Genomic DNA, 13883 nt, shown 5'->3' with positions numbered 1-13883 from the left:
AACCCTTTATACATACATATACATTTTAGTTTATGATTCAGCCTTGGGTAAGACTTTTATAGTCTATGGCTATGACGCCCATAATGCTAAACGGGAGCAAATGTTAATAGGGGACACAATTATCACAGTGGTGGCCGCCGGAGCTGACGGAGCCGCAGGGGGCTCGCTCCAGCCGGCGTCTCGGAGCTAGCCCACTGCGGCTCCGTTAGGTCCGGGGGGTGGAGTCCGTCTTTTCTTAACGTGTGAATGACAAGCATTAAGAATAACAAAATATAGCTAATTCTCTTGCAGATTGTCTCATTTGATTATGAATGTAACGTTTATATAGGGGAACTACACTGTTAGCAGTAACTTGGTATGCATGTATTTCATGTTAGCTTAGCTTCTTAGCCTGAGCTAGCTCTGTTTACTTCCAGTTCGGAGGCAGCAGGTCCCGCCTTGGCTCCGCCTCTTTGCCCTTATTTGGAGCAGGCGGGATTAGACTGTACGTGACGTCACCCATAGGATTCTGCAGAGTTGCCGAGAAGCCCTTAGTAGGCGGAGTCGGCCACTAACGGCTCGACACTGACGTCAGAGTTCAACTCCCGCCTACTCCAGCCTGATCCAAATAAGGGCAAAGAGGCGGAGCCGAGGCGGGGACTCCTGCCACCGAGCTGAAAGTTCCAGAGCTAGCTGAAGCTACCAAGCTAAGCTAACATGCTCCCCATCTGCACACTGCCGTGGCATTTTACGTTTCTAAGGTAAGCGGACATGAAACTATTCAACAAAACTATAAATAATAATCTAAGTTATTGAGTTTTTAGCATAATGCTTCAGAATCTTAAAATCCCTTAACGTTTGTATGCAATTGTGGTAAATTCAACACTGGAATCAAGCAAATATGAATATATTTGCATGACATTAGTTATTTATATTTTGATATCACTTAATTATACGTTTAATACATTTAAGTCAAGCTAAGGTACATGTGATGGTAGCTAGTTAGTGTTCTTACCTGTGAGGCCTCCTCCAAACAGCATATTAACCAGACTGTATCTTTAAAACTAAGTACCGGTTCTAGATCCTTGACTTTAGACAAACAATTCAAAAGACAACATGTATTTAAAGACCAATCTTTATTTGAATGTGCCTCTTAACCTGATATATTAGTTATACAGTAATAGTATTGACCATCTAAAAAAACTGAGCAACTCAACAGTCAACTTTATGTTTCTTATTGTCTAAAGCATTTATTATTTTCATTTTCCCCCTCTCATATTCAGTGTGGACGGATTGAGACAGCGTGGTGTCCAGAAAGCTGCAGAGACTTCAGGGAGAAACCTCTGTGTGATGGACGTCCTGTCTGTTTGTTTGGCCAGGAGAGGACTGAGGGTCTTTCCTCTGCGAGGAGGACCAGGCCTGATGGAGGAGCCCATGCTGGGCAAAGCTGATACCAACTGCACAGGCCTAGTCTTTCACTTTATTTGACTAAATGTGTTTACTTATACATTTAATAGGTTTACACCTTCTGTGCTTTTTATTTAAAAGATATTTGATTAACTTTTGGTTCACATTTCAATAAATTGCATTTGCACTCCTTTTGTCCATTATTCTTACTGAAAATGTTAGATTACACATTCACATCTGACTGAAGATTGGCCCCATTTATTTGTGACATTGCAAACTCTGCGTTACAAGGCACAAGTGATGTGAAGCTCATAAAGCGAGACAAATACAAGTAATCAGCTGATGGAGTGTAGATGTGGAAATAGGTGCATTTGATCAGCTGACTGTTTTTACAATAAAAGTAGTTTCTTAGTGTACTGGTCTTAAAATCTCATAGCATAGCTTTTAATTTTCCTCTTGGATGTTCTTCTTGACCCTCAGAGAAGGAGAACATGTTGTGTCTTTCAGGCATGTCCTTTCCTAACAAAAATTACAGGAAACATAAAACATATTATTGCAGAACAAGTGTGTTATTTATGAAAGCGGTGTGTTTGTGTGTTTAGGTGCTTAAGATATCATTATTTTGTAATTGTAATGTTTTTTTTTTATTTCAACAGCGAGCTACAAAGACAATCAGATTATGAATGAACAGTATGAAGTTCATCCACATTGAAATGTATGTTATTATCAAAATAATATTTAACTGTTATCAAAATGTAGTGCATCTGTAAAAGCTTGCTCTGTTGTCTCACTGAGAGAATAACTTTTACCACGTTTTTTACAGACAATATTGAGAGATAAATAGTAGCAGTTCTCACTATGTGTTAAATATATTTGCCTTCAATACATTAAATTAGAAAGCTGACAAAATCATATTGCTTGTTAACATCTAAATGTAACTTTTTGCATGGAAAAAACCCTCAACTTAACTGATGTGTAGGTGATCTAGTATTGTTTAATGGAATGTATATCAGTGTATTAAAGTCAATACTTCATCATTTAAACCAATATCTTTCTTGATTCTTTGTACAGTGTGAAAAATAGAGTCTTTATACCTGTGCTGAAGTTCACTGCTGTGAGGAGTCCAGTTATGTCTCTCACTCTCTGGTCCAGCCTGTCTGCATCACCTGGACACCTTAAACAAACAGATATGTATATATGTAAAGTACCATGTGTACAAACAATATAACTGATTCTCTTCTGTTGAACATGTTGGATTGTGTATTGTCCGAGTCAGGGTCCTTTTTATTTTACTGTAACTTTGGAAGTTGTGTTACCAATGCTTGCTGTTTATTTGATACCCATTTGGTCAAGCAATTAATAAAAACAACAAGGTTTGGGTTCGTTCTTCAGATGACTGGGACGTTAACATGTAAGCTCAATAATGAACTCCAGATCAACCAACCATATTGTAATATCTATTTTTTTAAATATATATAATATATATTTTTCAAAATACCAAACAGATCATGCATATTAGCCATTCCTCATTTCGCTCAATTTAACACTGTCTTTGCATGGGCTGATGCTGTGAGAACAGCACCATCTGGTGGCCTGAAATATGTACTAAAGCGTCTCCAGCGCTTTCGAACGGCAATGTCCCTGGCTGTCTCCTCCTGATTGGTAGAGTTGGCCCAATAGCCGTAGCGCCACTTCTGTGACGTCACAGAAGTGTTCAAATCTGGATCAGTCTGTATCAGATCCGCTGCAGCCCCTTTTTAAGAGATTTGGGTATGGAGGAAAATAGAGAGGGTTGTGTTTTCTGACACTTGGTGAGTTCCCTGGAACACCATATTCATGTATAAAAGACGTACAAAAGTGCATTTTGCATGATAGGTCACCTTTAAATTAACCTTAGCGATGCATACAGTTCCTACCTACATAATAAAATATCTCTCTAAGTTACAAAGATGACCTTATTTTATCAACCTCAAACAGAAGCTGTTTGTTGTACAGTATTATCCCACTTAACGCTTAACACTTGTCTATTTCGTTTTAACCTTTATATATAGTCTATGATTTTAACTTGGAGGCTACTATTAGCATCGTTAGTACCGATGTAGCTACCACTCGCTTACACGCTAACCCAAGCCTTAACATTCATTACGTAGCTGATTAAAATCATTAACAAATAAATAAAGTACTCAAATTTCACTTACCGCAAAACCGCATTAATGCACCGTCTGTTTTAACCGCACAGCGAGTCACAATAGTCCGATATATAAGCATGAAGAACAAACAACCACGGCCGGATCAAGTTGTGTTCCCTGGATGAACTGAGCAGGCAGAGTCCCTGTAGCTAGCTTTACGGAGCAGCTAGCAGAGAGACAAGAAGCTAGCAGCAGCAGTGATTGAACGGAGCTGTCACTCAATGTGACCACGCCCTAATATATGCATAACTTTAAAGAGCCTGTGACACTGACAGCCTCCCAACAACTGTTGTGCAATGAAATATTGGGCTACTAGTAATCTTGAATCGTCAGTTTAAAAAAGAAGGTGCTATACCGTTCCGATAAATATCAATAATTTCGAACATCGCGGGGAAATTCCTTCCACTCATTTTGTAGTTTTGGGGGAAGCGACGTCAATGCGGGAACGCTTTTCTGTGCGGCGAGAGAACCAAACGCGGACAAAGTGTGTTGTCATGCGTAGAAATTGTGAATTACTGAGTTTAGGCACGTTAATAACGTTTTAATGAAGTTGACTACAGTATATTCATATTTGTCAGTGCTTTCATGTAAATTCGGCGAACATAAACATAAATGATCGTGGTGAAGATGATGATTACATCAGGATTAAAAATCGGTAGTGAGAGCTGCTGAATTTCCTCCCGTCGGATGTGATATAAAAACAAATCGATTATTTTTGTAGTTGTAAACTCAAGTGGATGAAACTACATTTATTAGTGCTTTCATGTCAATTCGGCGAACATATGATACATTAAATGATCGTGAGGATGATGATTTAAAAATCGTTTTTTTGAGCCGGTCTGCATTTCCTGATGAGAAAACAAACCGATGCTTTTTGTAGTTGTAGTACACTGACATGGATTAAATGTGTGTTTTTTTTTTACCACAATGTTGGGGAAATTAATGGATAAAATGCACGGATTATTATTATTATTATTATTCCGACTCCGATCGGGACACTAGGTCCACCGTTTCCCCGCAGCGAGGCTCCCCCCGTGCAGTTTACATGGGCTGGGCTGGGTGCAGTGGCGGACTGGCCATCGGGATGAATCCCGATGGGCCGGTACCAAAGTGGCCCGGTCGGATAAGTCACTAGCACATCCCCCACTCCCCCCGTTGACAATTTACTAGCGGTACCGAAGTGGGCCGGTCGAGAGTCCCGGGATGATTTTTAGTCCCAGTCCACCACTGGCTACATGACCAAACTTCTAACAGATACAACATAAACCGATCCTTCAGCCTCATATGAGCTCTCAGACACGTTCAAAATTAAACTGTCATCGTTGTCTGAGCTTGCTGCTTTGTGCGCCATCGTGCGTTTACATGCAGATGCTTGGATCCTGAACGGTGCAGCTGGAGCGCTGTGCCCGCAATGACGTCACACATAATTTGGCGGGACTTGAAGAATCCCCGAGAAGATCCAGAAAATTGTCAACATTGAAGGGCAGATTAATGGTTATCAAAGTACAAATATCCAAAATCAGTTGAGAAACGGTTTTCAAGGGGACAATATTTACTCGAATTGATGGGTTTGGATGATGGGGGAAACTCGTGTCACAGGCTCTTTAAGGCTTAATATTAATTAAACAGATGAGTTGAGAAAAGATTCACCCCCCCAATCCATATTCATGAAGGGGGGATCTAACTACAGAGAATATGTTTTTTTGAACCACGATGTAAACATGTTTATTTCTGTTTTCCGTATTGGCCTCCCGGCTCTTCCCCAGGGTTTGCCGCTTGGTCACTACCCGATCTGCATAAAGCCCCCAGGAAGTGCGCCGGACTCTGAGGAAAATATTCGTTGTGGCCAAACGGCATTACTACACTCCCGTTAGGTTGCTGGGCCCGGAAACAGTTTTTCCCATTGACTTACATTGGGAAAGAGTGGTCTGTAAATCGTTGGATAATTTTTTTAAACTAAATAAACTACCTAGTATGAACGTTTGTATAGCCCTGATTAAAAACATTCGGTCCTCAAGTTGTAAAATGTGTTAATAACGTCATTCTCAGAGTTATTTTCCTCTGCATTATGAACGCGCATTCAACCCACGGGACCGCGCCGCCTGGCACGTTCATGTTACGTTTTCAGTACTACATGCGTTTTACCTTTACCGATGGATGCATGTAACGGAGTTGATCTCTGGGCCCATAGAACTCGGCCTCCGTTACGGGTCATATAGCACGAACAACATTGCACAGGTATAATAACAAAGTCATGTTTCAGTTCATGTGTATGACATCATCAGAATGTGCCTGAAACGTGGTGTTGCTAATGAGCATGCGCAGATACAATAAACGGTCCGTACTCCAGGCCAAACTCTGAGCGATGTGGTCGTGTGTTTTTTCTCTCCATTAGCATACTTACAAGCTACTTTGGTTGACTGCAAACGTGGAGACTTCTGCTGAATATAATGTCTCACGCAACAGGAATATATGTAATTTATGTAACTAGTTTGTCTTTCTCTGTTTCCTGGTTTTATTCTGAAAAGTGTTCCCCTTTCCCCATGTCTGTTGCTGGATTGTGTGCACCTGGTGCCCTGTGTTGTCTCCTCCCCCCCCCACCTGTGTCTAATTGCTCCCCCCTGACCTGTGTATTGTTAGTCTGTGTGTGTATTTAGGTGCTGTTTTCTTGTTGGGCGGAGAGGAGTGGGTGAGATCCTTGTGGTGGCTGGTGACTGTGTTCACGTGGGCAGCAGATTGAGACTGTGTCATATGTTCATGAGGTAATAAATGCCCACACCGGGTTGTATATTTGAATTCTCTGCCTCTGCTTCGATCCTCGCTTGGTCGGGCCGCTCAATTGTCATATCGCCTTACTGCCAGTGAGCCCACGGAGCTGTAATAATGGATATATTGCACATGTTTGCTGTAATTCATCAATTGTAAAATATTATAATACATGGGCTGTATGATGTAAATCTTGTACCGTAAATGCTGTATTAAATAAAGTTAATATTATCGAACTAGATTAACGTCCCTGTAGCTTCTTATTGCACTTGCAATATACCATTAAAGGAGTTGAACGTAGCTGTTTGCTATTACTAGCCTATATAATACCACGCAGGGATAAGCCAGAGCGTAGAACCTTTGCATGTGGGCACAACACGTTTTGACCCAGTTTGATTCATTCGCTATACCATATGATATCGCCCGGGGAAGTACTCATAGCCTATACATATATAAATAAAGATACATATGTCAAAGCTCTAATCAAATTAACAGTTGTCCATCCATCCATCCGTCTTCTCCCGCTTATCCGTGGTCGGGTCGCGGGGGTAGCAGTTCCAGCAGAGAGCCCCAAACTTTCTTTTCCCTGGCCACATCAACCAGCTCTGACTGGGGGATCCCAAGGTGCTCCCAGGCCAGCGAAGATATATTATCCCTCCACCTGGTCCTAGGTCTACCCCTTGTTCTCTTTCCAGCTGGACGTGCCTGGAACACCTCCCTAGGGAGGCGCCCAGGTGGTATCCTTACTAGGTGCCCGAACCACCTCAACTGGCACTAGGGCCACCAGGGTGGGTGGAGGGGGTCTGGAGAACGGGTTTTGGGCTGACAACCCAAGAGCACAGCGGAGGACCCGGAAGGGATCTCGGGCGGACGGCCCGGGGGCAAGGCAGAGTCCATGGAGGATAGAAGGCCACAGCGGGCAAACTCAGGGGGCCGAGCATGAGGGCAAAGGCAGCGGCAGGAAGAGTCAGGGGGCAGGGCCCGAGGGCGAGGACCGCGGCCGGGAAAGTTAGGGGGCTGGGTTCGAGGGCGAAGACCGCGGCACTCAGGGGGTCGGGCTCGAGGGCGAAGACCGCGGATCTCAGGGGGCCGGGCTTGAGGGCGAAGACCACGGCTCTCAGGGGGCCGGGCTCGAGGGCGAAGACCAGACAGCCCCGTCGGCCGAACAGGAACCGGAGCCGGTGGGACAGGCTTTGGCAGGATCCCCCACGGAAGAGGACCAGGAGTTGGCGGGACCCCCGGCGAGACAGGTGATGGCGGGGCCTCCAACGGAACAGGACAAGGGGTTGGCAGGACCCCCGGCAGAAGAGTTGTTGGCGGGACCCCCAGAGGCACAGGACACAGGGTTGGCAGGACTCCCGGCCGAAGAGTAGTTGGCGGGACCCCCAACGGCACAGGACACAGGGTTGGCAGGACCCCCAGCAGAAGAGTAGTCGGCGGGGCCCCCAACAGGACAGGACATGGAGTTGGCAGAACCCCCGGCAGGAGAGCAGTCGGTGGGACCTCCAACGGCACAGGACACAGGGTTGGCAGGACCCCCGGCAGAAGAGTAGTCGGCGGGACCCCCAACGGGAAAGGACATAGGGTTGGCAGGACCCCCGGCAAGAGAGTAGTCGGCGAGACCTCCAACGGCACAGGACATAAGGTCGGCAGGACCCCCAGCAGAAGAGTAGTCGGCGGGACCGCCAACGGGACAGGACATGGAGCTGGCAGGACCCCCAGCGGAACCTCCAACGGCACAGAACACAGGGTTGGCAGGACCCCCGGCAGGAGAGTAGTCGGCGGGACCCCCAACGGGACAGGACACAGGATTGGCAGGACCCCCAGCAGGAGAGTAGTCGGCGGGACCCCCAACGGGACAGGACATAGAGTTGGCAGGACCCCCAGTGGAACCTCCAACGGCACAGGACATCGGGTTGGTAGGACCCCTGGCAGAAGAGTAGTCGGCGGGACCCCCAACGGGACAGGACATAGGGTTGGCAGGACCCCCCGCAGGAGAGTAGTCGGCGGGACATCCAACGGCACAGGACATAGGGTTGGCAGGACCCCCGGCAGAAGAGTAGTCGGTGGGACCCCCAACGGGACAGGACATAGGGTTGGCAGGACCCCCAGCGGAAGAATAGTCGGCGGATGGGGGCTAGAGAAGGGACTAGAGAAGGGACTAGGGAAGGGACTAGAGAAGGGACTAGAGAAGGGACTTGGGAAGGGACTAGGGAAGGGACCAGAGAGGTGACTTGAGATGGGACTAGAGAAGGGACCAGAGGAGGGACTAGAGAGGGGACTAGAGAAGGGACTAGAGATGGGACTAGAGAAGGGACTAGAGAAGGGACTAGGGAAGGGACTGGAGAAGGGAATTGATAGGGACTAGAGAAGGTACTAGAGAAGGGACCATGGCTGCTGGGGCCGGAACCAGGGCCGGAACCAAGGCTGCTGGGGCCAGAACTGGGTCTGGAACCATGGCTGCTGGGGCCAGAACTGGGGCTGGAACCATGGCTGCTGGGGCCAGAACTGGGGCCGGAACCATGGCTGCTGGGGCCAGGACTGAGGCTGGAACCATGACCGCCGGGGCCAGAACTGGGGCCGGAACCATGGCTGCTGGGGCCAGAACTGGGGCCGGAACCAAGGCTGCTTGGGCCAGAACTGAGGCTGGAGCCATGGCTGCTGGGGCCAGAACAGGGGCCGGAACCATGGCTCTTGGGGCTCGGGCTGCTAGCCTGGACTTGCGACTCCTTCTCTTAGGAGCCTTTGGAGGCTCCGTGGACCAAATGGATTTGCAGGGCCCATCCTTGGTTGGTTCGGTCTGTTACGGTGAGTGAAGCAAGCAGGACCCAAATTGAGATAACACTGAAAATACCTTTATTTCAAGGATATGGAACACGGACAATCAGAACACTCCCCGGTGAACACAGTCACAGACAAACGACGAACCAACACTGAACACAGGAAGAGACAAGACTAAATATAGGGAGGGGTAATCACAAGACGTGAAACAGCCAGGCAGGGGAGGAGAAACACAAGGGCGACAGGTGAACAGAATCAGACAATAGGCGCGTTCACACCAAGTACTTTTCCCACAAAGGTTCCTGAGAACTCTTTAGTTCTCATGAACTAAGTACAAATCGCGTTCACACCGGAAACTAGTTCCTGGGGGTGGATTAGGCAAATGAAGCCGCTGACGTCACTTCTTCTTCTTCTGCTTTGTGTTTACTGGCAGGCCGCAAACAACTTCACGGCGTATACTGCCGCCCAAAATCCCCGGCCGGAAGTCCCCGGAGTTAGGGACTGGCTTCAGTAGAAGTAGAAGGGACTCCCAGCAGCTTCAACTGAAGGCTTCCGAGTAAACGGCCAGAACGCCGACACCTCCTCATCTCCACCGCTCCCGTGTTTTATTTTGTGTTGTCATAAGTTAGTCTCTCTGCGTTTCTGAGCTGGAGTGGACAGAGTGGACAGTCCATTGGTTTCCTGCTGAGAACCATGGCATTAACAGTTTGTATTAATTATAATTGTATATCTATATATATATATATATATATATCTTGCTACACTGAACCAAAATATAAATGCAACACTTTTGTTTTTGCTTCCATTTTTCATGAGATGAACTCAAAGATCTAAAACATTTTCTATATACACAAAATAACCATTTCCCTCAAATATTGTTCACAAATCTGAAAAAATCAGTGATAGTGAGCACTTCTCCTTCTCCCACCTCACAGGCGTGGCATATCAAGATGCTGATTAGACAGCATGATTATTGCACAGGTGTGCCTTAGGCTGGCCACAATAAAAGGCCACTCTGAAACGTGCAGTTTTGCTTTATTGTAGGGGTCTGGGGGGGTCATCTCCGTTCACTCCAATGGACCACTTTTTTACAGCAATGGCGGATCGTGGAGCCTCTCAATCGTTCCCCGGAAGTTAGCGCCAAGGCTAGCAGAGCTGTAGAGTTGCACCATAATAGACCGTTCGTGACGGACTTTTAAAGGTAAGAAGAAGTTTAAAGATTTATATTGCGGATATTATCAGTACATCTGATTCAAATTAACATGTGTATTAAAGGATGTCAGTGGATTATCCCTAAATTAGTAGATTTAGGGAACGTTTACAGATAACAGATTAAGCTAGGATACCATACCATAGTACCATACACTATACCATAGTGGTTGAATACACAGTATTAGGAAACACTTTATACTTACTGGACATGTTACAGTATACTCATTACATACTGTATATAAAATATGACCAAGAATGTGAGACAACTTTATAGAAATTCATATCACATCTGTTACTAATGCCATTTGTCATACTTTGTTAAACTCACAAATAATAAAGTTCCATAACTTCAGTTGGGAACAAAGACCACACCTTATCTCCCCAAGGCAATTTCCCATCCAATAGGTGTGCTACATAGGTGTGTATAACCCTTTCTCCTGTCGGTTACTCCCTCTTTCAGCACAAGAACCAGAGGGGGATTCAATGGAGCCTGAATACCTGCACTGAGACCCTCACCCTGCACCCTGAGTCTCAATTCTTAGTGTGTTTCAAGCCTTTCCCTGTTTTTTTGTATTAAACAAAACATTAAGCTTTCCCAATGGTGTGGTTTTCGTTTTGTGAAAAAGTGCAAATGCAGTCTTTGTATATAATAACCTCACATATTTTTTTGCTGTTGGTCGTGAAATTGCTCCTGCTGACTTGAGCCAGCCATTTTTTACTCCGCTCTGTGTCAGTGGGGAAGCCGTACATTCGTACTCCTTTCTCGGAGCGATTTGAGCATCCCCAGGCAGCACAGCAAACCATGGTGGCGACTAGGAGGCAGCACAGCAAACCAGGACAACACGGAGGAAAAGGCACGGACAAACTGCATGATATGCTATTCAATGTTTATTGAATTCCATGTATTTGCAATGGATGTTCCTAAAACAACACATTTAACATCATCATCATCATCATGCTGCTGCTGCTGCTGCTGCTGCTGCTGCTAGTCCTTTGATAGTCACCTGTCGGTCTCCTGTCTTTTCTGAAAGCCATAAAGATGACATTAGTCATTTAGATAACTTGTGTCCTCAATTACCATGGGATTACTGAAACTACCATGAATTTAAGAAAATGGTAGAAATGAATCTAATCTGAATTTTGAAGCATTCCTTTAGATCCCCTCCCTCTAAATATATCAATAAACATTAGAAAGTGATGCTCCTGACTACTATACAAGTTTAAGAAGATAATATTGGTTTTAAAGAATTCAAAGCTATAAATAAACAGCAACAGGCTCTTTAACCAAGGCACTGTTAGCCTAACATGTAAACTAGTTGTTCACACTAATCCTAATATTATCACTTAATATTAGCAAATTCTATTTGATTTTTTAAAACATATTGATGTAAATACATACACAGATCCATTTGTTGTATAAATATTGCAAATCAAAACCTTTATTCACTAATAATTACCAAAAATCGTAGTTCTATCTCCTGTTATCAATGCATTCACATTGCACGCCATGAACTTCCGGGGAACGATCCTCGTCTACATGAACCACGTGACAATAACCGTTTTTGGACTTCCGCTGTCGTAACTCTTCTATCTATATGGCGCTGCCTAACCCTAACCCTAACATGTCACCCATTGAGCATGTTTGGGATTTTCTGGATCGGCGTATACGACAGCGTGTTCCAGTTCCTGCCAATATACAGCAACTTCGCACAGCCATTGAAGAGGAGTGGAACAACATTTCACAGGCCACAATCAACAACCTGATCAACTCTATGCGAAGGAGATGGGTGACATGTTAGGGTTAGGGATTAACCCTAGGGTTTTCGGACCCCCCCAGACCCCCCCAATAAAGCTAAACTGCACGTTTCAGAGTGGCCTTTTATTGTGGCCAGCCTAAGGCACACCTGTGCAATAATCATGCTGTCTAATCAGCATCTTGATATGCCACACCTGTGAGGTGGGATGGATTATCTCGGCAAAGGAGAAGTGCTCACTCTAACAGATTTTTTTCAGATTTGTGAACAATATTTGAGAGAAAAGGTTATTTTGTGTATATAGAAAATGTTTTAGATCTTTGAGTTCATCTTATGAAAAACTGGAGCAAAAACCAAAGTGTTGCATTTATATTTTTGTTCAGTGTATCTATCTATTTATCTATCTATCTATCTATCTATCTATCTATCTATCTATCTCTCTCTCTCTCTCTCTATCTCTCTCCCTCTCGCTCTCTCTCTCTCTATCTATCTATCTCTCTCTCTATCATATGTATATCGCTATCTACCCGCTCAACCACTCCACACCGTAGACCGGAAGTTTACAACCGTACACTCAATTAACCGGAAGTTGATAGACGCCATCTTGTGCACTGAGCCTATTATACATCCATGATCTGCATCCCTGCCCTATCTTTCTGCAACATAATTAGGACATCTATAGTTCTGTATCTTTGAACCCTGGAATGAGCCCTAGGTTTAAGGTTTTACGTTTTATTCGACAGGGTTGCCCCATTTCCCCAAAATTATTTATTCTAAGCTCTCTTCTCTCACGTTATTATCGTTATTATGGCGCGCGCCGGAACCAACAATCAGTTTTTACCGTAAATGAGTTCGGTTCAGAGGATAACACATACAACATTAATTCAACTCGATATTTGTTCACTTGAATTTCACTTTGAATTCTTGGATATTCTCAATGGGTGAATACATTTTTTTATAATAATAATAATACAAAAATAAAAAATTACACCGAAGCTTTCTCAGGGTGGGCCAATGAGAAAACTGGGTGAGCCTGGGCAGACAGACAGAATGTAATCTTCTTACTAGACAGACTGAACAGATGATTTCAAAATCAAGGGATTGGTTTATGAGCAGGGCGAAAGAGCATCCAAAATTCTTGCTCACCAATTGCGGCGCTCAGAGAGCTCATGACCAACCTGGTCTCACCAGAATGCGAGACTCTGCTGGACGTTGTAGAGATGTGTGTGTGCACCACGACGGAGCCTCATTCACTTTACATTGGAGTTGTTTGCGTGGTGCAGACACGTAAATGTAGCAGAGTTCGTGACTCCACCACGCACTGCAGTGTTAAGGAGTCGTGGTGGAGTCACGCATTCTGGTGAGACCAGGTTGCTCACGAATAATAGCTCAAAATCAGAAATGAATCTGGCCACCTGATCCATGATTCTGGTGAAATCAACCAAACATTTAAGAACTTCTATAGACTTTACGAATCCGAATCCTGTAGGAACGAAAAACTGCTAGATACTTTTTTTGAAGGCATTTATTTTCCCACTTTAGGCGATGATGCTAGGAAGCAGCTCGATGAACAAATTACCATATCTGAAATTGAAGAAGCTATAAAAACAATGCAAGCGGGCAAATCTCCCGGGCCAGATGGCTTCCCGGTTGAATTTTATAGAATCTTTAGAAAAAAATCTTACTCCCGTTTTAAAATAAATGTATGATGAATCCTTAAGATCCAGTTCCTTACCTCCAACCTTAAATTAAGCTAAAATATCCTTACTATTAAAACCAAATAAAGACCCATTAG

The 13883-nt window shown here is 44.6% G+C and overlaps 1 long non-coding RNA gene across 1 annotated transcript; it reads left to right on the top strand.

The window, feature by feature from the left end:
- Positions 1–631: 631 nt before the first annotated feature.
- LOC307020405 lies at positions 632–1576 on the top strand. The gene is made up of 2 exons (XR_013802878.1): positions 632–740; positions 1263–1576. It is a non-coding gene; the product is annotated as an uncharacterized lncRNA (long non-coding RNA).
- Positions 1577–13883: the final 12307 nt, after the last annotated feature.

Source organism: Notothenia rossii (assembly GCF_949606895.1).
Source record: "Notothenia rossii genome assembly, chromosome: 1".
Classification (NCBI taxonomy): Eukaryota; Metazoa; Chordata; class Actinopteri; order Perciformes; family Nototheniidae; genus Notothenia; species Notothenia rossii.
Note: the sequence above shows the minus strand (reverse complement) of the source record. Positions and strands in the feature narration are given on the sequence as shown.